This window comes from Lepus europaeus, chromosome 3 (assembly GCF_033115175.1).
Source record: "Lepus europaeus isolate LE1 chromosome 3, mLepTim1.pri, whole genome shotgun sequence".
Classification (NCBI taxonomy): Eukaryota; Metazoa; Chordata; class Mammalia; order Lagomorpha; family Leporidae; genus Lepus; species Lepus europaeus.
In genome coordinates this window covers 150,515,159-150,535,402 of record NC_084829.1, presented here as the reverse complement: position 1 = coordinate 150,535,402, position 20,244 = coordinate 150,515,159, and the positions used below count along the sequence as shown (strand labels likewise).

Sequence of the window (20,244 nt, the reverse complement as noted above, 5' to 3'; positions counted from 1 at the left end):
TTCCAGCCTAACCCCTGCCCCCGGGTCTGCCTTGCTGCTGGCGGTCACTGACTTGGGAGGCAGGTCTTCTGTCGCCAGACTGCTCCCATCAGCACCCTTCCACAGGGCCTCCCCCCGCCCATGCTGGAGACTCAGGGGTCTGTTGCATGCCGGGAACAGAACCTCTTGCCTCTCACGGCTGCCTCTTCTCTAAAACCCCCAGCCTCTCCCCATTATCTTCCCCCTGCCCAAGTAGTCAGAGAGAAAACCACCAATTGCACCACCCGAGGTTGGTTGCCCTGCGTGGAAGGCACACTCACGGCTCCCTAAAGCTGTCCACGTGTAAATCCCCGACACCTGTGAATCTGCTACCTTCAGTGGCAAGATGTGCAGCTGTAATTAGGTATTTGAAGACGGGAAACTGACCTTGCAGGCTTTGGGTGGGCCCACGGCACTCACAAGGATCTTGTAGGGGGAGGCAGGAGTCTCCGAGCTAGAGAAGGAGACGTGACAACAGGAGCAGAGGTCAGAGTGATGCAATTGCTGGCTTTGGAGACGGGAGGCAGCCGGCGGCCTCCGGAGGTAGGAAAGGGCAAGAAGCAGATTCTCCCCTGGAGCTTCCAGAAGGAACACAATCCTGTCAGCACGCTGGGTTTTGTCCAATGAAGCTTCCGACTTCCGGGACTGGAATGTAGTAAATTTGCCTTGTTGCAGCCACTAGGTTTGTGCTAATGTGTGATAACAGAAATAGGACACAAAAGCATCCAGGAAATGCCTTCATCCCAACCCAGACTGGAGCTGCTGGCTGTCCCACATGGGGGCAGTGAGGCTCACTTAGCTCGGAGCGAATACGTGCTCTTTCCCCTTCTCCCAGGATGCGGGGGGTGGGGGTGGGGGTTCTGCACACATCTCCGGAGGGCGATGACTCAACAGCTTCCTCTAGCTTCTCCATGAACTCGATCTTGGACCAGAGGTGGTGTAGCGATGGTATCGTGGGCGCGTCGGACACAGCGGATACTCAGCTCCCTTCACAATGCAGACCACATAACTCCTTGATGTCCTCAGTGGTTGTCAGTTCCTTTTGCTAATCTCAAGGCAAAAGGAAAATCTCATTTTTTTTCTTTTGTTAACCACAGAAGTAACTTTGGAAACCTCTTCAGCTTAGGAATAGCAACTTCTGCTTCCTGGTTGACTACAAGTATGAGTAAGAAGATCCAATTAGTTATAGCATCCCTGTTTCCTATCTGTGGTGGAGCGCTACTTTCCCACCTGTGTGCTCTTCCCAATAATGAAGGCTTTTATTTTATTTTATATTTATTTTATTTTATAATTTTTAGTACTTATTTATTTGAAAGGCAGAGCGATAGAGAAAGAGGGGGAGAGACGTAACTCATCTGCTGGTCTGTTCCCCAAGGGGCTACAACAGCCAGGGCTGGTTGAAGCCATTATCCAGAAACTCTATCCGGGTCTCCCATGTGGGTAACAGTGACCCAAGTACTTGAGTCATCACCTGCTGCCTCGCAGGACCACTAGCAAGGAGTAGGATTGGAAGTGGAGTAGCCAGGACTTGAACTGGTGCTCTTCTGCGGGATTTAGCTGTCCCAAGTGACAGCTCACCCTACTCTGCCACCACACCCACCTCAGTACTAGCCTTAAATAGTTATTTAAATGGTTGTCCAGCTAAAGTACATTTTCAAGGTTTCCTAGTGGTTAGTTGTAAGAAGTGACTAAGATCTTGCCGAAAGGATGTAAAAAGAAAAAAAAATTTTTCAAAAAAGGAAAAAAAGGATGTGACATCTGGGTCATGTCCTCACAAAGGAAGTTGCATTTCCTCTACTTCCTCTTTTTCCTTGGGTAGGAATGAAGATAAAATGGTGGTGATGTGGTGGTCACTGTGGTTAAATCACCAAGCAGGGTGCCTACATCCTGTATTAGGGTGCCCAGGATGGAGTCCCACCTCTGCTTCTAATGCAGCATTCTGCTAATACTATCCTGGGCGGCACTAGGTGATGACTCAAGTACTTGGGTCCCTGCCACCCACATGGGAGACCTGGCTAGAGATCCTGGGTTCTGGTCTTGACCTGGTCCAACTCTGGCTGTTGTGTACATTTAAGGAAAACACCAGTAGAGGGAAGATCTCTCTCTATTTCTCTCTCTTAGTCTGTCCCTCCTTCCCACCCACCCATCACTCTGCCTTTCAAATAAAGAAAGGAAAAGAAAAATTATGTTAATCAAGCAGATGAGGTCAATCGGCCGGAAGCAGATAGTGGGAAGAACCTGGGTCCCTGGGTGACCTCATGGAGTGGAGCTGTCTCCTCCCCTTGAGTGATTAGCACAGGTATTGTTTCACACACTGATTGCTTTGTGTGTGTGTGTTAAGTACTCAAAATCTACTCCCTTAGTAGCTTTGATGCATGCAATTTTTAAAAAAAGATTTATTTATTTATTTGAAAGGCAGAGCAACAGAGATAGAAGGAGAGACAGGGAAAAAAATAGATCTTTCATCTTCTTGTTTGCTTCTCAGATGCAGGGCCAGGCTGAAACCAGGAACCCAGAACTCTACCCAGGTCTCTCACATGGGTGGCAGGGGCCTAAGCACTTGGGCTATCTTTGCTGCCTTCCCTGGAGCAATAGCAGGAAGTTGGATTGGAAGCGGAGCAGGCAAAACTCAGCTTAACCTACTGTGCCACAATGCTGGTCCTGTAAGTATACGATGTATTATTATTAACTACAGTCATCGTGCTGTACAATAGATTTCTTTTTTTAAAAAAAAATTTATTTATTTGAAAATCAGAGTTACAGAGAGAAAGAGAGAGAGGGAACTTCCGTCTGTGGGCTCACTCCCCTGATACCCCTGATAACCACAATGGCCAGGGCTGGGCCAGGCTGAAGCCAGGATCCAGGATCTTTATCTGGGTCTCCCACATGGGTGCAGGGGCCCAAGCACCTGGGCCATCTTCTGCTGCTTTTTTCAAGGCAATTACTAGGGAACTGGGATAGAAGTGGAGCAGCTGGGATTCGAATCGGCATCCGTATAAGATTCTGCCATTGCAGGCATCAGATTTTACCTGCTATGCCACTATGTTGGTCCTTGATCTAAAATAATAATGATAGTAATAATAATAATAATAATAAAGGAAAAATGCCCTGGTTAAAAGAATGGGAAAAAAAACCCACAGATAGGCACAAATATTATTTGCAAAGTATGTATTTGATAAAGGACTTGCAAATAGAATTTATAAAGAACACTCAAAACTCAATGATAGGAAAACCAAACAACCCAATTAAAAAATGGGCAAATAAGCATGAGAATGTATTCTTGGTAGAAAAAAAATGTTAAGATACAAAGAGAAACTGAAGGAATGCCATAAAATGTTTGGGAAAGTGAAACACAGTGTGAAATTAGGTTGAATCTTAGAATCTTACCTGATTCTCTACCTCTTTGTTTCATGATGCTGATATCACATGCCAATTAAAGTTATTCTGTGTTTTTGTGTAAAAAAAATGGGCAAAAGAATTCAACTGGTATTTCATCAAAGACAATCCATGGATGGCAAATAAGCAAAAGAAAAAATGTTTCATGTCACCAGTTGTTAAGAAAATGCAAATCCAAACCAGCAATACCATCAAATGCCTTTTCAAATAGATAAAATAAACAACAATGAATACTATCAAACATCAGCCAGGATATGGAACAATTGGAGCTCTCTTCTGCTGCTGATGTGATTGCAAAATGGCACAGCCCTTTGAAAAGCAGTCTGCTCATTTCTTGTTAAGTTAAACCTGCACTTACTGAACAACCAGAAATTCCTCTCCTAGATATTTACTGAAGTGAACCAAAAACCTGTGTTCACACAAAAGCTTGGAAGTGAATGTTTGTAGTGGTTTATGGGTAATCATTCCAAACTGGAAACAAACCCAATGTCCCTCACCTAGGGGGTGGATAAACAGAACGTGATACATTCACGGAGGGCAGTACTCCCCAGCAGTCAGAGGAATTACTAATATTTGCAACAATATGGCAGAATCTCCAATCCATTACACTAAGTGAGCGAAGACAGACTACGTACTGTCTAATTTCACTTTATGAAGCGAGTGATATCTGATAATCTTGCAAAGGCAGAACTACAAAGACAGAAAGTCAATTAGTGGTTGCCAGGGGCTGTGGGTAGGGAGAAATGTGGATTGCAGAGGGGTGAGTTTTTAGATGGAACTGTTTTGTTTAACTGTTCCTTTGTGGTAGTGGTTACACAACTCTATACATTCGTCAGAACTTGAAGAACTGTACCCTGCAAAGGGTAAAATCTCCTCTATATAAATTGTACCTTCATAACAAAATGGAAAAAAAAGAGTAATGTAGTGAACTTTTAAGTAAAACTATTCAATTTAAAAATGTGATATCCTTGTGTTACATATGCACTACAATTTATAGCACTGTCAGTGGTAGGTAGTATAGGGTACCTTCTTTCTCCACGTCAGCCAAGGTGGATCCTGAATTGTGAGATGTGGCCTATTGAAACTTTGACATTCACAATCAACTCAAAGGATGCCATCTTTGTTTACAACAGAGAGAGGAATGAAAATACTTTTGTTTATGTCGTATGCCTCTGACTCAATTTCAACCTACTTAAATCAAAATAGCATGCTATGTCTTTAAGCTGTAGTGAGCATTAACCAGTCCAACTTCTCAACCTTCCTGACTATCCTTATTTATTGTATGAATCTAAGAGTCAGAGAGGTTAAGGAATTTCAGAGGTATACAGCAAGCGCCTCCTGTGCTTGGGTACGAATGTGGAGGCTCCCAGTTCGTAGAGTCAGGCTCAGTCTAGGTCATTCTCTGAAAAACATTTGACATTAAAAAGATTGACTCTTGGGGCTGGCTCTGTGGCGCAGTGGGTTAACACTCTGGCCTGAAGCACTGGCATCCCATATGGGTGCCGGTTCCAGACCCGGCTGCTCCACTTCTGATACAGCTCTCTGCTATGGCCTGGGAAAGCAGTAGAAGACGGCCCAAGTGCTTGGGCCCTTGCACTCGTGTGGGAGACCCAGAAGAAGCTCCTGGCTCCTGGCTTCAGATCAGCACAGCTCCTGCTGTTGCGGCCATCTAGGGAGTGAACCATCGGATGGAAGACCTCTCTCTCTCTCTCTGCCTCTCCTTCTCTCTCTATGTAACTCTGACTTTCAAATAAATAAATAAATCTTTTAAAAAAAAAGATCGACTCATTCTGCAACCATAAGATTTGGAAACAACTACTATTCTCTGTGTATCTTTTTAAAGTTTTTATTATACAAGACTTGCATGTTCATTATGGAAAAATTAGAGCAGATGGATAATCAGACTTGCAGACATAGTATGTTTTATTTTATTTTATTTACCTATTTATTTTTAAAGTTTATCCATCCAGAAAGGCAGAGTCACAGAAAGGCAGAAGCAGAGAGAGAGAGAGAGAAAGAGAAAGTTCTTCATCCGCTGGTTCATTCCCCAGATGGCCACTGGCCAGAGCTGCGCCTATCTGAAGCCAGGAGCCAGAAGCTTCTTCCAGGTCTCCCACATGGGTGCAGGGGCCTAAGGACTTGGGCCATCTTCTACCGCTTTCCCAGGCCATAGCAGAGCGCTGGATTGGAAGTGGAGCAGCCGTGACTCGAACTGGCACCAAAGGCAGTGGCTCCACTCTACTATGCCACAGCGCTGGCCTGGTATGTTTTATTTTAAATGCAAGAAGCGAGAGTTTGCTTTTACTCTCACCACGGGGATTCTCTTCTCTACATTCAGAGCAGCACCAGGAAGCTCTGTTTTTCAGAGATAGAGAAGTGAGCAGTTTCCTCCTCAATCTGGAGCCTCCCCTTCCGCCGCCCAGACCTGGACACCCACTCCTCAGTGAGGGCAGCCCCGCTGGCTTCCGGTCTAGGAACTTTCCAGCATCCTCATGGAAATGAAGCAAACCAGGGTGAAGCCTCGAAGAGGCCCAGAGAAGGTACCAAGAGAAACGTGTTCTGCCATTGAGAACAACCAAGAACAGAAACCATCTAACACAGGCTCCAGCCAACACAGGCTCCAGCCAACACAGGCTCCAGCTAACACAGGCTCCAGCTAACACAGGCTCCATCTAACACAGGCTCCAGCTAACACAGGCTCCATCTAACACAGGCTCCAGCCAACACAGGCATGAGCAGGCCTCCAGAAAGAGCACAGGAGAACTTTGCATGGGTTGCAAAAACTTTTACACTTGAACTTCTCATTTCATTCCACTTTCCTTGAACTTTTGAAATACCAAGAGCTAGAAAATAATAGGAACCGCTTTACCCCACACCAGGAGCTTAGCTTGACAATACCAGGTGGAAGCACAAATCTGTTCCAGGTTGGAGGCCACCGAGGACTTTGAGAGGTGGAGTAATTGCCGAAGGAACCACAGCGAGTGCGCTGTGTGGACAGGGTTTGAACTCAGTCAGCCCTGACCCACAACCTTTAACTGGTGCTCTTCTGAAGAGACACAATTCTTGGACTCATAAAAGAAAAAAGAAAAAAAAAAAAAAAACCAGCTTGGGTGTGGGAGGCAGGAATTTAAAAACCACAAGAAGTGAAAGAGAGAGATGAACCATTGTCCACATTTCCACCACTTAGCATCCTGTTTCAAGATTTCCTGAAAAAGAAGGCTTGCCTATTTACAATGAACTCAATTCAGGAACACACAAACAAAGTAAGAGCGGATGACTCAGAGCTCGGCCGCATTTGACCAATATCACTGGACACATTTTCCTTTATTCAGATAGGGGGCAAGTCCTCTACTCAGGACCCCTAAGTCACTCCAAACCCCTGTCTTAGGACAAAGCATCAGTATACTCTGGGAGAATTTTTGCTGCCTCTTTCTCCATTGTTCTTCTGAAATTCATGTTGGGTTCGTTGAGAGTAAAGACATTTTCCAGGCTCCCACCCAACATCCATTCACCCATCCTTTCATGCCCCCACTCCTGTATCCATCATTAATGCAGCCAGTCAGTTGTCTCCAGGTATTGGACTCTTTTCCGCTACATGACTGAAGAAAGCTTCAAGAGAAAAACTAACACTTGAAGCGCACAGAATCTAACAGTATTCTAGTAGATGACAAGCCACTCTGCACACGCAGAAGTAAACTGACAACAATGAAAGCTAAAAGCTATTCATAGGTTACTGTGTTCTGTCTTATTCTAAGCTCCCTGTGCATATATATATATATATATATATATATATACTTTTTTTTTTTGACAGACAGTTAGACAGAGAGAGAGAGATGGAGAGAAAGGTCTTCCTTCCATTGGTTCAACCTCCAAATGGCCACTATGGCCGGCGCTGCACCAACCCAAAGCCAGGAGCCAGGTGCTTCCCCCAGTCTCCCATGCTGGTGCAGGGCCCAAGGACTTGGACCATCCTCCACTGCAGAGAGCTGGCCTGGAAGAGGGGCAACCGGGACAGAATCTGGCACCCCAACCAGGACTAGAACCCGGGGTGCCGGCGCCGCAGGTGGAGGATTAGCCTAGGAAGCGCTGGCCAGCTCCCTGTGCATATTAGCTTGTTTGTACCTGGGTAGGTCAAGGAAGGCACCTTGGAGACAGTGATATTTGAGTTGAATCATGAAAGAGGAGAAGTCACTCAACAGAGAATTGAGGAAGGAAAGTGTATTGCTGGCAGAGGGAACAACTCGTCCAAGGCTAGAAAAAGCAAGGCTGAGAACTCCACATTCTTTCTTTGGGAACTCCACATTCTTTCTTTGGGCTGCAGTGAGTTTTGTCAGGGGGAAGTGGTGATGGATGAAGGCCAAACAGCCAGGTGACGTGGGCGCACATGGAGACTTGAGGAAGTGCGTGGCACCGTTAGACGCATGTAAGGAAAGATCTCCCGGGCTGTAAATGGAGGGCAGATCACAAGAGAGCAAGGATCGAGGCAGGAGCAAGGGTACATGGGTGCCCACGGAGCTCAGAACCGGTAAGGGCCTGAAGGGGAGGTGTGCGTTAGGGGACAGGAAGGAAGCACAAGACCTGCAAGTCCTTGCGAGGGTAGACGTGGCACGGAGTAACAGGGCGAGTCGCAGGAAACTCTTCCTGAGCATTTAGCGTGTGCTCTCCGATGTCCGCCACAGCCCTGTGGTGGAGACATCAACATTAGCCCCATTTTGCACAGCAGGAAACAGAACTGGAAAGTAACTTACTCAGGGTTAGAGAGTTGGTGAGTGGTGGGGCCTGGATTTGAACCCTGGACCGAACTCTGACTCCACAGCCCATGCATTTGACCTTGGTGTTAATGCCCAGCATTTTCACCGATGACATTTATAGAGGGTGCTCAAGACAGAGACCCAAAGAACAAGTGCATCTAGGATGACCCTGCGTGGGAGCCGTGAGACTCAGGGTACCATCAGAGTAGCAGCGTAAAGCAATGCTACAAGCATGCCTGCACATTCGTGGAGAGCTGTGGCTTGGCAAATCCTATTTCCTTTCTTCCTTCAACACACATGACAGAGAAGGGAATGTCACAGTGCCCACAGTGACAGAGAATACCAATCAGCCCCAATATCCATTCTCCCTTTTTTTCTGTAGAGCATGGAAGCCATGAGGTTTAGGGGGGCTCATGGCCACCCGGAGTAAGTGTTACTTTCCCCAGCTCTCTGTGGGCTACGTGACTCAGAGGAACCAGGGTGAGCCAGGTCTGGGAAGTGCCTTTCCTCTTCTTCTTGGCTGGAATGCTATCTTGATCGCTGGAGCTGGAGCCATCGCCTTGAACTATGACATACAGCTGAAGATGGTAGAACAACAGCAGAGAACGAGGCGGAGTTCTTAATTCCATAGAGGGCTACCTCCATGCTGGATTCATGACCCTAGGGAGTCTTTATTGGGGGAGCAAGTGACTGCTTGTGGAGCCATTACGATTTTGATTTTTCTGCCGTTTGAAGCCAAACCTAATCCTAATCCTAACTAATGCATTGATTATGAAGTGTTTTGGAGAGTGTATTTTGTTGTTGCTTTTGCTTTTCACTCTTTGTTTTCAGTGATAATACTAATACTGTTTTTTATTGAGTTCTCACTATTTGCTGGAGACTGTATGACATTGGTGATATAATGGTGAAAAACAAAACCAAAATTCCTACCTTCTTGGAGATACTTTTCTTTCTTTCTTTTTAAAGATTTATTATTTATTTGAAAATCAGAGTTACAGAGAAAGAGGAATAGACAGGGAGAGAGATCTTCCATCCACTGGTTTACTCCCCAGATGGCCACAATAGACAGGGCTGGTCCAGGCTGAAGCCAGGAGCCAGGAGCTTCATCCGGGTCTCCCACATGGATGTGGAGCCCAAGCACTTGGGCCATCTTCTGCTGCTTTTCCCAGACACATCGGCAGGGAGCTGGATTGGAAGTGGAGCAACTGGGACTTGAGCCAGGGATGCCGGCGTCCCATGTGGTGACTTTACCGGCTTTACCTATGCCACAATACCAGCCCTGGAGGTGATTTTCAAATGGAGGAAAGAGACAATGCACACTTAGCTAGAAATTAAAGTAAAATGGCAGTCACTGAGCTGCAGGCTCAGCTCCAATCATTGCCTTTCCCCCTGCTTTCTGGTGCTGGGGTAGGAACTCTGCAGACTATTTTTGTACTTTGCTCCTGGATCCTTGATGGGTTTTGCATCTCTTGTGGGGTTAGCCTCATTGGAGTTCTTCAGAAACACCAGTGTCATTGCACAGCCTCCAACATTGTAGGAATCCCTTCCACCCTACTTCAGTCTTCTAAATTTTAATAATTTTCCATCTCCTTCCTTCTTGCAGCGGTCACAGCCATGAGTCCTCGGTGTGCCCTCTTTTTCACTTCCAGAAAGGTGAGCATGGGGTCTGAGTGAAGGGGCACAGCTGGGGTGGTCTCAGGAGCAAGGTGACCAGGTGCTGGCGCCGTGGCCTACTCACCCCTGCAAGGTGGTGTATGGCTCAGAACCCTGGTGTGCACTCGTGAGTATGCCCCTCCCCTGGTTCGTGGCACAGGCACACGGCCAGTCCAGACTCCCAGCGGCTCCCTTCGAACCCATTTCAGACAAGCTCATCCTTTCCACTCCATGTGCCTCTGAGCACTGCTCATTTAAAGTCAACGGACCCCAGATCCCATTGCCTTCTCAGGTGGTCCTTTTGACTTGTCTTCCAAGCTGAGTCCTTCCTGAAAGCTAGTGTCACGTAGTAGCAACTGAGTTTAACGGAGGGCATACCCTCACTTCCAAATCTGAGTGTGGCACTCAGGGCAAGGCCTGTGAGTGGAAGGACGCAGGCGGGCCCTGGAACCCAGCGGGACCCTGGGAGAAGCGGAGCAGGGACGGGGACGCCCAGCTTGGCGGCAACCTCCCCCTTGGCTGGAGAAGAGAATTTGTGTGGGACCTGTGGTGAGTGACGGATGCGGGTCAGTGTCAGGTTGTGGGAAGCACCACATTCCAGACTAGGGAGCCTGTACCTTATATAGACATGGGGAGCCACGGCAGGCTTTTGTGTGGGGCCTGGAGGAGGTAGCGCTGGATCGTGGCCTTGCGACTCGGAGTCCAGTGCTCTGCAGACAGCTGGTCTCCAGGATCAGCCCTCGTCACGTTCTTTTTTCACCCACGCTTCAGGCAGCTCTACTTCCGGGAAGATGCTGGGTGGGGCAGGGCTTAGAGCAAGCACGGAAGGGGCCGAGGAAGCTTGGGGAAGCAGGAGCGAAAACACAAACATTAACCACAGAAGAGGAAAGTGAGCTATTGGTTATTATTTCCATTCCTGTGGATATGAAATGCTATCCCAATTGTGGGAAGCTGAGAAAGACCACAGCAAAATACAAGAGAGGCAGTCGCATTACCAGCGATGTTCAGATGTTGGAAAATGGCTAAGGTGTAGACTTACGTTATGGAAACATCCTTAACCTCAACCAAATTCCAAGAACATTCTAAAAGGGAACACTGGCAAAGCCTGGTTTGCTTTGTAGGGGCTTCGCTGTTCGAGACCCACAAAACTGTAAACCTTGGAGACTGCTGTCTTTTAAAAAAAGGGCTTCCGAACCCTTGTCATTTAAAATGCATTTTTCCAACATCATTTTAAGTGAGTCAAAACTCTCCTTTATTTATTTTTTTTAAGGCTCCAACTCACCAATTTTGTCTAAATCAGATTTAGAAAGGTTGCAATTCTAAAGATGAGTATACCCTAAGTTCCCAAGCCACTGCAGCTTACAAGGCACAAAATGTTTGAACAGAAACAGGAGCTAACCAAACGGGCTTTCTGATATTTCCTCTCTTGGCAGTCAGTGTAGCGTGGCCGGGCTGTGTCTTTCCTGCAGTTGTTGAGGTTCCCTGAAGCCAAGGTGACTTATACCCGCTCCTCTCCTCTTGGCCTCTGCTCTTTGCCGCCGTGGCTCCCCTCACCGTGGCACAGGGACCGTGGCTGCTGTGCAAGCACTGGTCCCGGCGCCATCCCGGCAGGCACATCGCTGCTCTGTCGTCCCTCATCTTCCTACTTTATTGCAGCAGTAACTGCACTGGGATGGAATAAGGTCCCCTCCCCAGCCAGGACTATGGCTCTCTCTCCAGACCCCGCGAAGGAGGCCTCGCTCCTATTAGTCACAAGTCGTTGTCGCTAATGATCGGCCAGTAATGGGAGACTCTCATTTGACCTGGTCTGGGAGGTCTTCCCCACACCGGCTATGGGTGGGTGGGGGTGTGTCCCTGGTACAGTTCCCTTGGGGAATGGGAAAACACTGCCCCTTTGTAGCAGAGTCCCTCCACATCCAGGCTGCAGCCCTGGGGCCCAGCTTCACGGTGAGGCCAGACGATGGCCTGGTCTCCTTTTGTTTTTCTTCTTTATCAAGAGACTCAGAGCAGGTGTCACCTGCCCATCCTGCCAGTCCTTGGGCCGATGGCATCCGCCACGGGGCTGCCTGCCTCGGCCTTGCTGGACTCCCAGAGAGGGCGTGTGGACTCAGCTTTGCTTTCAGCATCAACGGCGAAGTATTCGCTTGATCCCCCTAGAAGCTGGCAGGAGGCAGGCTGGGAATTCGCTCTGGCAAGGAGACAGGGACCCTGCCAGACGGTCCAGCTTCCAAGGCGAGGAGGAGATCTGGTGCCCCAGAACCGCCTAGCAAACTGGCCGCAGGAGGGCTCTTTGTGGGAGGTACGTCCACCGCGGGACGCTTGGGAGAAGCCCTGGGTGCCAGCGCCGCTGGCCTGCCCAGTAACATCCTTCAGCAATTCCTTTTAGGGAAATTGTACGCCTGGGTTGCAGAAGGGAAGAAACCTATTAAGTTACTCAGTGTTTTCAGGGCAGGCGATGGGCTGCTTTTCATCACGTGGGGGAAGCTTTTTCCATATCACTCATTTGGAATATTCTGTCAGTGGCTGTATGTTGACATGCTTCTAACACTTTGCAGTCTGCTGAACAAGGCACTTCCTTCGTGCGGCTTTGGCCAACTTCCCCCCACTCACCTCCTATGCACATCTTGTTGTGAATTCCTGAAGGGTGGTGCCTGGTTCATCCTGGCTTCCACATCCTGGCTTCCACACCAACAGAACGCTTTGAGCACAGCGGGCTGCCAAATTAAATTGCGGTTTCTGTGTCTGGAGAGTAATAGGAATTAGTTACATTTAGGTTAAAAATTGTTTTGATATGGATAACTACCAATTTATTTCCAATTAAAAATATCTGTTTTTCTGTAACAACTCTAAAATGACTTATTTTTCCTAATAACTGACATGATTTCAACAGCTCTGAAAATCAGACATCAACAAAACTTCTCAGCACTTGTGCTTTGTCTAAATCTTAGAGAGAAAATACATCATTAAAGTGTGATCAGTTGGGGCTGGTGTCATGGTGTGCTGGGTTAGGTGGTCACCTGTGACGCCCGCATCCCATATGAATACCAGTTTGAGTCCTGGCTACTCCACTTCCAATCCAGCTCCCTGTTAATGCACCTGAGAAAGCAGAAGAAGATGGCCCAGGTGTTTGGGCCACTGCTCTCACATGGGAAATTTGGATGGAATTCCAGGCTGCTGGCCTCGGTCTGGCCCAGCCCTGGCCATTGTAGCCATCTGGGGAATGAATCAACGGTTGGAATGGTTGGAATATCTTTTTTTTTTTTCTCTTTCTCTTTCTGTAATTATGTCTTTCAAATAAATAAAATAGATTTTTAAAATAAAGAAATAAAATATGATCAGTTGAATAAAGAAGACTATTAACTCTTAAATTTTTTTTTTCTTTTAGATTTAACTTTTACGCAGGGGACAAGTTCATGGTGTGAGCTCCTGGTTGACATTGAAGATGGTGGAGAGTGGTGTGGATTCTTGATGTCCTTCCCCCACGCTCCGTAAATGGCAAAGATTTTTATTCAGCCAAGGACCTAGTCTTCTCAAGGGCCCCTCTGTTAGCTCCAGAATTCACTTGCCAGGACTTGCAATTTGTATGTAGAAAAGCAGATCTTGTCCTGATTAACTTTGACGCTTCCCGTACAATCATCGTCACTGTCTGGGGCCCAGTGACTGTCTTTGCTAATCCATTTATAAAGCTTCTCTGTCTAACGTGCAGACACCTTCCATGCACACATTTCCACCAGGCTTAGTTCCCTTAGCTCACAATTTCCTGGTAAACATGACATTTCTTCAAGAACAGAGATTTTGCTAGTTTCAACCAATACTATATGTTAATTACCTCTGACAAGTAAAATTCCACCTGCTTAGAGATGAGAGGGAGGCCTGACCTGAACTGGGGTCCTTGGAATTTGGATCCAGAGCTACCATTGGGTGCTGAATTCATTCCCCATGGACAGGCAAAGCAGCCTGGGTTGTGCATGCAAGGGAGGGCTGGGTTGGGTTCATGTAGTTGATTAGAAGTTATTTTACCCTGGAAGCTACTGTGTCTCAGCTGGATCAGTTTAACTTAGTTGTTCTCTGGAGGAGACATGATCCCTCATTTTTCTTTTTTCCTTTTTTCGTCAACAGTCAGACATCCATGGTTCTTGTACCCCAGACATTAGTTAGCTATCATTAACTATAATTTGGAGCTTTAACAATGCTGTCAATATGCCGTGGTATTTTGTCATCACTTTCCTATTGGTTAAAACCGTTTTCACTTATGGAGACTTCGCCCCCTTTCATCTTTGTGGTTGCCAGACTTGTAATTTGTTTTTCTGTTTAATAGAAACCTTAGAATCATTGGTATAAAGTAAAATATGCTATGAAAAACACATGCTTTTTAAAATAGCTCTTTTTGTCTTTAAGAATGAAAATACGGTGCTTTCATCTGTTCCAATACCAGCTTGTGCATATTTTACAGCCTCTCCCTCTAAACCCTTCGACGAGACCATTAAGGCATTTTTGTGCAGTGGGGTCGACTCTCTGGGACTACTTCTGTGTGTCCTTTCATTTCCCGCTACATGGCAAAGATGAAGCACACAAAACTTACACAGCCAAGATGGCACTAAAAAATTGCCAATTTTGATTTTCTGCAGGTAAAAACATAGAAGAACCAAAAGGGGTAACTTTTGAAATGTCCAATTCTGGCCTTACCTTGTCTCGCACTCAAAGGGCTCCATTTAAAAGGAGGATGACATAGGGTCAGCCTCTCCACTGAACTTCTTCTTAGATAATTTAGGGCTGGTGCTCTGATGTAGTTGGCTAAGCCTTTGCCTGTGGTGCCCGCATACCGTATAGGCCCTGGTTCTGGTCCTGGCTGCTCTTCCTCCAATCCACCTCTTTGCTTATGGCCTGGGAAAGCTGTGGAAGATGGCCCAAGTGCTTGGGCTCCTGTACCCACATGGGAGACCCAGAAGTTCCTGGCTCCTGGCTTCAGATAGAGCCCAGCTCAAACGTTGTGGCCATTTGAGGAGTGAACCAGTGGTTGGAAGACTTCCATCTCTCTGTCTGTAACTCTGCCTCTCAAATAAATAAATAAATAAATAAATCTGGAAAAAAAAAGATGATTTAAATTCAGACTGTAATTAAACATGACTTAAGTGAAATACTTTTCAACCTAATTATGAGTCAATTGAGGTATTTTTTGTTTTGTTTTTTCTGTTTTTTTTATTTTTTGACAGGCAGAGGGGACAGTGAGAGAGAGAGACAGAGAGAAAGGTCTTCCTTTTTGCCGTTGGTTCACCCTCCAATGGCTGCTGCAGCCGGTGTGCTGTGGCTGGCGCACTGTGCTGATCTGCAGGCAGGAGCCAGGTGCTTCTCCTGGTCTCCCATGGGGTGCAGGGCCCAAGGACCTGGGCCATCCTCCACTGCATTCCTGGGCCACAGCAGAGAGCTGGCCTGGAAGAGGGGCAACCGGGACAGAATCCGGTGCCCCGACCGGGACTAGAACCCAGTGTGCCGGTGCTGCAAGGTGGAGGATTAGCCTATTGAGCCGCGGCGCTGGCCAATTGAGCTTTTAAATTTCTAATTTTAAGAATTTCAAAGCCCTAAAAATAGAAACACATTCTCCTTTATAGAACCGTTGGAAATAATACATTTCCTTGAGGGAATAAAGATTTTTTTTTTTTTTTTTTGCCTTCAACGAGGAATACCATGTGACTCTTTATAATGGCATGAAATGCCTTTCAACTAGACACAATGGTGAGACCAGCACTCGGAACGAGAAGGAGCGCATTCTCAGCAGCTCACAAGGCTCTCATGTGCCTCTCCTGTGTCCAGTGCCCTCCCAGGTGGTCCCGGGCCTGGGGTCTGGTGCCATGGATCAGTTTTGCCTGTTCTCAATCTTCATAGACACAGACACACACTGCTCTCCTGGCCTCTTTCAGTCAACGAAATGTGGATGGGATGAGTTCTTCATGTTGTGTGTTGCAACTGTTCATTCCTTTTTTCTCTGCCGTCTCTTCAAAGATGGGTTTCTGCAACACTCTTTCCTCCTGAGAGATGCAGAGAGCAATACAGCCTCCCAAGAGGAGCAATGGCTAACAAAACTCAGCTTCCTTCATTGTCAGCTGAGCAAGAGCCCAGTAAGACATCACTCCTATGTGGACCTCTCTCCTCCCATCTCAAACCCGTCTCTTGGGTATCACCCTCACTGGGCCAGCTGCATGGCACCAGGATTGGGATGCTCAGGTGAGGGATAGTGAAAGGGGGCCTGGCCGGAGGAGGTGGGCTCTGAGCCAGTGACCTCTCCCTTCTTGAAGAAATGAAAGCACATAGAACACAACATCTGAAAACCCCATGCTCCCTCCCTAGAACACATGTGACCTAGCCAGTGTTGGTATTTAAAAGACACTTTAATGTTTCTCATTGGGAAAGAAAGTGATGAGATACAAGTTAAGGGGAAGGGGGCGGGAAATCCTTCTCTATCTTATGTAACTCTAACTTATATAACTATGTCTATATCCTACAGAACTCACATTTATTTTTTCAAAATAATGTGTACTCATTGAGTGTCGGAAGCAGAATAAAGTCTAAGCTATTCTTACTTTCCAGGACGTAAGTCATGCACTGTAGTGGAGAAGCCGAGAGCTGAGAGGTGGGGCCAGCTTTGAGTCTTGATTCTAAGGCCAATGAGCTGCAGGGGCACTTGGTTACTCACTTCACCTCTCTGTTTCCTCATCCATGAAATGCAGGAGTTTGACTAATGGCCTCTGCACACCATGCAGGAGGTTTGTTTTTTTTTGTTTTTTTTTTTTTTTGTTTTTTGTTTTTTTTTTTTACAGGCAGAGTGGACAGTGAGAGAGAGACAAAGAGAAAGGTCTTCCTTTGCCTCTGGTTCACCCTCCAATGGCCGCCGCTGCCAGCGTGCTATGGCTGGTGCACTGTGCTGATCCGAAGGCAGGAGCCAGGTGCTTCTCCTGGTCCCCCATGGGGTGCAGGGCCCAAGCACCTGGGCCATCCTCCACTGCCTTCCCGGGCCATAGCAGAGAGCTGGCCTGGAAGAGGGACAACTGGGACAGAATCCGGCGCCCCAACCGGGACTAGAACCTGGTGTACTGGTGCCGCAGGCAGAGGATTAGCCTATTGAGCCGCGGCGCCGGCTACCATGCAGGAGTTTTAATGCAGCAAATTACATATTGCACAAGGCAGTGTGTCGTACCCTAAAAGGCTCTTCCCACCCTGGCACGAGCAAGCATCTGGATGACAGGTGGTCAAACGCTTCCGGAGATCTCAGCAGATCCTGCCTCTGCCCAGGGTGGGCAAAGCTAAGTGCCAGTTGGGACAATTGGTGGCAGTGTCAAGTTCATGCTAAAGATCTTGTGTTCAGGTGTCCATGTGAGCTAAGTTTGAGATGAACGCATTCTAAGAAAAGAGTTGAAAGAACGGGAGGTGTAAGTCCCCTAACATTCTGTACATTCCTTAGACGGTGAGCTGTTTCAGTAGGTCTGGCAGTGTGTATGTGTGTGCCTGTGTGTGTTTTTCTGTACGTGTGTAGATGTGTATGTCTGTATGTGTGCCCATGTGTGTATATGTTTGTGTGTGAGTAGAGGAGTGTTTAGGACAGGCTGCCCCTATCTGAACTATGGACAAAAGATGGTCAGCACTTCTAGGACCATTTTTTGGTTTTCTATTTATATAGTTTTTCTTGTTTTGTTTTGCCCCTTTCCTGAAAAAAAGGCTCTATTAGTTTCCTATTGTTGTTGTCAAAAATGACCACAAAATTTGTGGCTTAAAACAACACACATTGCTTATCCTACATTTCTGGAGGTCAGAAGTCCAAAGTGGGTCTCACTGGCTGATAGCCAGGTGTGGGTAGAGCTGGCTTCATTCCAGGGGCTCAGGGGGAGGGGGTGGGGGGGCCCTCTCTCGTCCACCCCAGCTTCTAGAAGCTGCTCTCATTCCCTTCTCACAGCCAGCATTGGGCGGTGGACTCTTCCACACGTCACTGTGAAACTGACTCTGCCTCTTTCCTCCGCACTTTGGATTCAGTGTGACTGCATTGGTCCCACTCAGATAATCCAGGAAAATCTCCTGATTTTCAAGCCCGATGATCCTCAGCCCTACTTCCATCTGCATCCTTGACCCCCTTTGTCTCGTCCCACCATGGCTTGGGTGGGACGTGGACATCTTTTGGGCATGGTGTGGGGCATTCATCATCTGCCTACATCTCACACAGGTGTGTGGACACGTCTTTATCAGAATAAAAACAGGTTGACAGTGATGAACATTTTCTAGATACAAAACGTTTTATTTAATTAGGAAAAAAACACCTTTTGCATAAAATGGGACACCTCTAAACAAGTGTATGATCAGCAAAGCGGGAGTCATGCTCAAATATACAAAAGGAGGCGGGGACCACTTCTTCCCTTGGGTACAAGTGTAAGAAGGACACCATTAGGCAGAACTGCTGAGTGTGTTCCCCGAGATGTGTGTGCGTGTGTGTGTGTGCGCGCACACACAAGGATGGTCGTGCTGGAGTGGCTCACTTTGGCTTGTGAGAGCTGTTTTGGTTTCTGTGGAAGAAGTCCATGCTATCCTTCCATTCTACTTTCCATGCATCTTGGGAGCCTCCTCTTATTTTCCGAAGTCCCTATTCAGTGACATTGGGTTCCATGCTTGCAATTAGCCGTGGTGGTAGTATTCACACCTCAGGGATTGGCCAGTTCTACAAATCAGGGCTTTCTTGTCCTTGGAGAGCCTCTTGCTAGATGTCATGCAGCACGCCTGTGGTGTAGAGGCTGGCTGGCTTCAGCTAATGTTCTCAGCAGCACTGCACCTGTGGGGTCCCCAGGCACCGTCTCTGGAGAAGGGGCAGACCCAGGAGGCATAGGACCAGCTGTTGTAGTTCTCCCCACACTGCTGAGACCTCCTGGATTGCTGTGGCGGTGACGGCTGAATGGGAGCTAATTTTCTCTCCTGGGTGAAGGCTTGTTTCTTTGTTACTCTGCACCACTCAGACCCCTGTCTAGCATCCCCCCTGCCCAGGCCACTCACCTGTCTTCATGGCACCTGTCTGCACTCCCCGCTCCAGCCGGACCACAGCTCCTTTCTTAGAGTTACATGACTTTGCCCTTGCTTGTACTTGTTTGGCTCTTCCAGCAGCTATGAGGTCAGTGTGACCTGAACTTTATGGGAATCACAGAAGAGCTTGTAAAAATGCAGATCCCAAGGTTCCCCCAGAGAGTCTGATTGAGAGTCTGGGATGAGCCCCAAGGATATATCTGCATAATGACTTTTTTAAAAAAAAAAGATTTATTTTATTCATTTTAAAGGCAGACTTACATAGACAGAGGGAGAGGGAGAGGAAGGGGGGAGGGGGAGGGGGAGAGGGAGAGAGGGAAAGAGAGAGATTTTCCCACAACTGGTTGACTCTCCAAATAACCGTACTAGTTAGGTGTGAAGCCAAGAGTCGGGAACTCCATCCTGGTTCCCCACATGGGTGGCAGATTCATGCCATCTTCTAATGCCGTCCGGGAGCATTAGCAGGAAGCTGGATCAGAAGTGCAGCAACTAGGACTGGAACAGGCATTCTGATATGGGATGCAGGCATGGTACACAGCATCTTGACCCTCTTTGTCAGGATGCTGGGCCCCTATATCTGCCTTATTGACAATACAGCAATTATAACTCATAGCATAACTGTTGTCATCAGCGTTATTGACAAGATTCTGAGGCTGGACGTTCATGGACCACACTGACCAGCCCAGCCTGGATGCTTCTTGGAGGCTCGGCAGGCTGATCTGCTCGGCTGCATTGTGGCCACGTCCTGCAGGTGCTGAGAGGGGAAAGAGCAGAGGCGATCTCAAGAAACATGGGGGAGCAGGCATTTGGTGTAGTGGAATGAGAAGGCCATGCCAAGGTGGCCACTGGCAAGCGAGCGTCAGTTAGTCAGGAATGGTTTTGAAACTGCCTGGCGACAGGCTGTGATTGGATGGCTCTGGAAACTGCCTGGCAACAGGCTGTGATTGGATGGATTTGAAACTGCCTGGCGACAGGCTGTGATTGGTTGGGGTATGGACCGCCCCTTGACCAGATTGGCTGGTCTTGGCTATATAAGCTGTTGTACCAACTGTAATAAACGAGTCTGCAGGCTGCTCGCCTCAAGCCTGCTCTCACCGGACTCCCGGGGTCTGTGTGTTGACTCCGCGCCTCTTGCCCCCACCACGCTGCTCTTCTCAGAAACGAACCCACTGCAACATTGTGGAGAAATCAACAACAACAATTTGGCCTAGCCACTCAGACACCTGCATCTCTACGGGAGTGCTGGGGTTCACGTCTCAGCTCCGGCTCCTGGTTTCAGCTTCCTGCTCACGTAGACCCTGGGAGGCACTGGTGATGGCTCAAGTGGTTGTGTCCCCACCACCCACGTGGGAGACCTGGACTGAGTTCCTAG

General features: G+C 47.6%; 1 long non-coding RNA gene across 1 annotated transcript in view; it reads left to right on the top strand.

The window, feature by feature from the left end:
• LOC133757150 (uncharacterized) overlaps window positions 1-13,823 on the top strand; it is a 30,301-nt gene extending 16,478 nt beyond the window's left edge. The window contains exons 2-4 of the long non-coding RNA XR_009865571.1: window positions 2,504-2,681; window positions 9,769-9,818; window positions 13,204-13,823. This is a non-coding gene — a long non-coding RNA (uncharacterized LOC133757150). The remainder of the gene's footprint in view (window positions 1-2,503; window positions 2,682-9,768; window positions 9,819-13,203) is intronic.
• The last annotated feature ends 6,421 nt before the right edge of the window (window positions 13,824-20,244 follow it).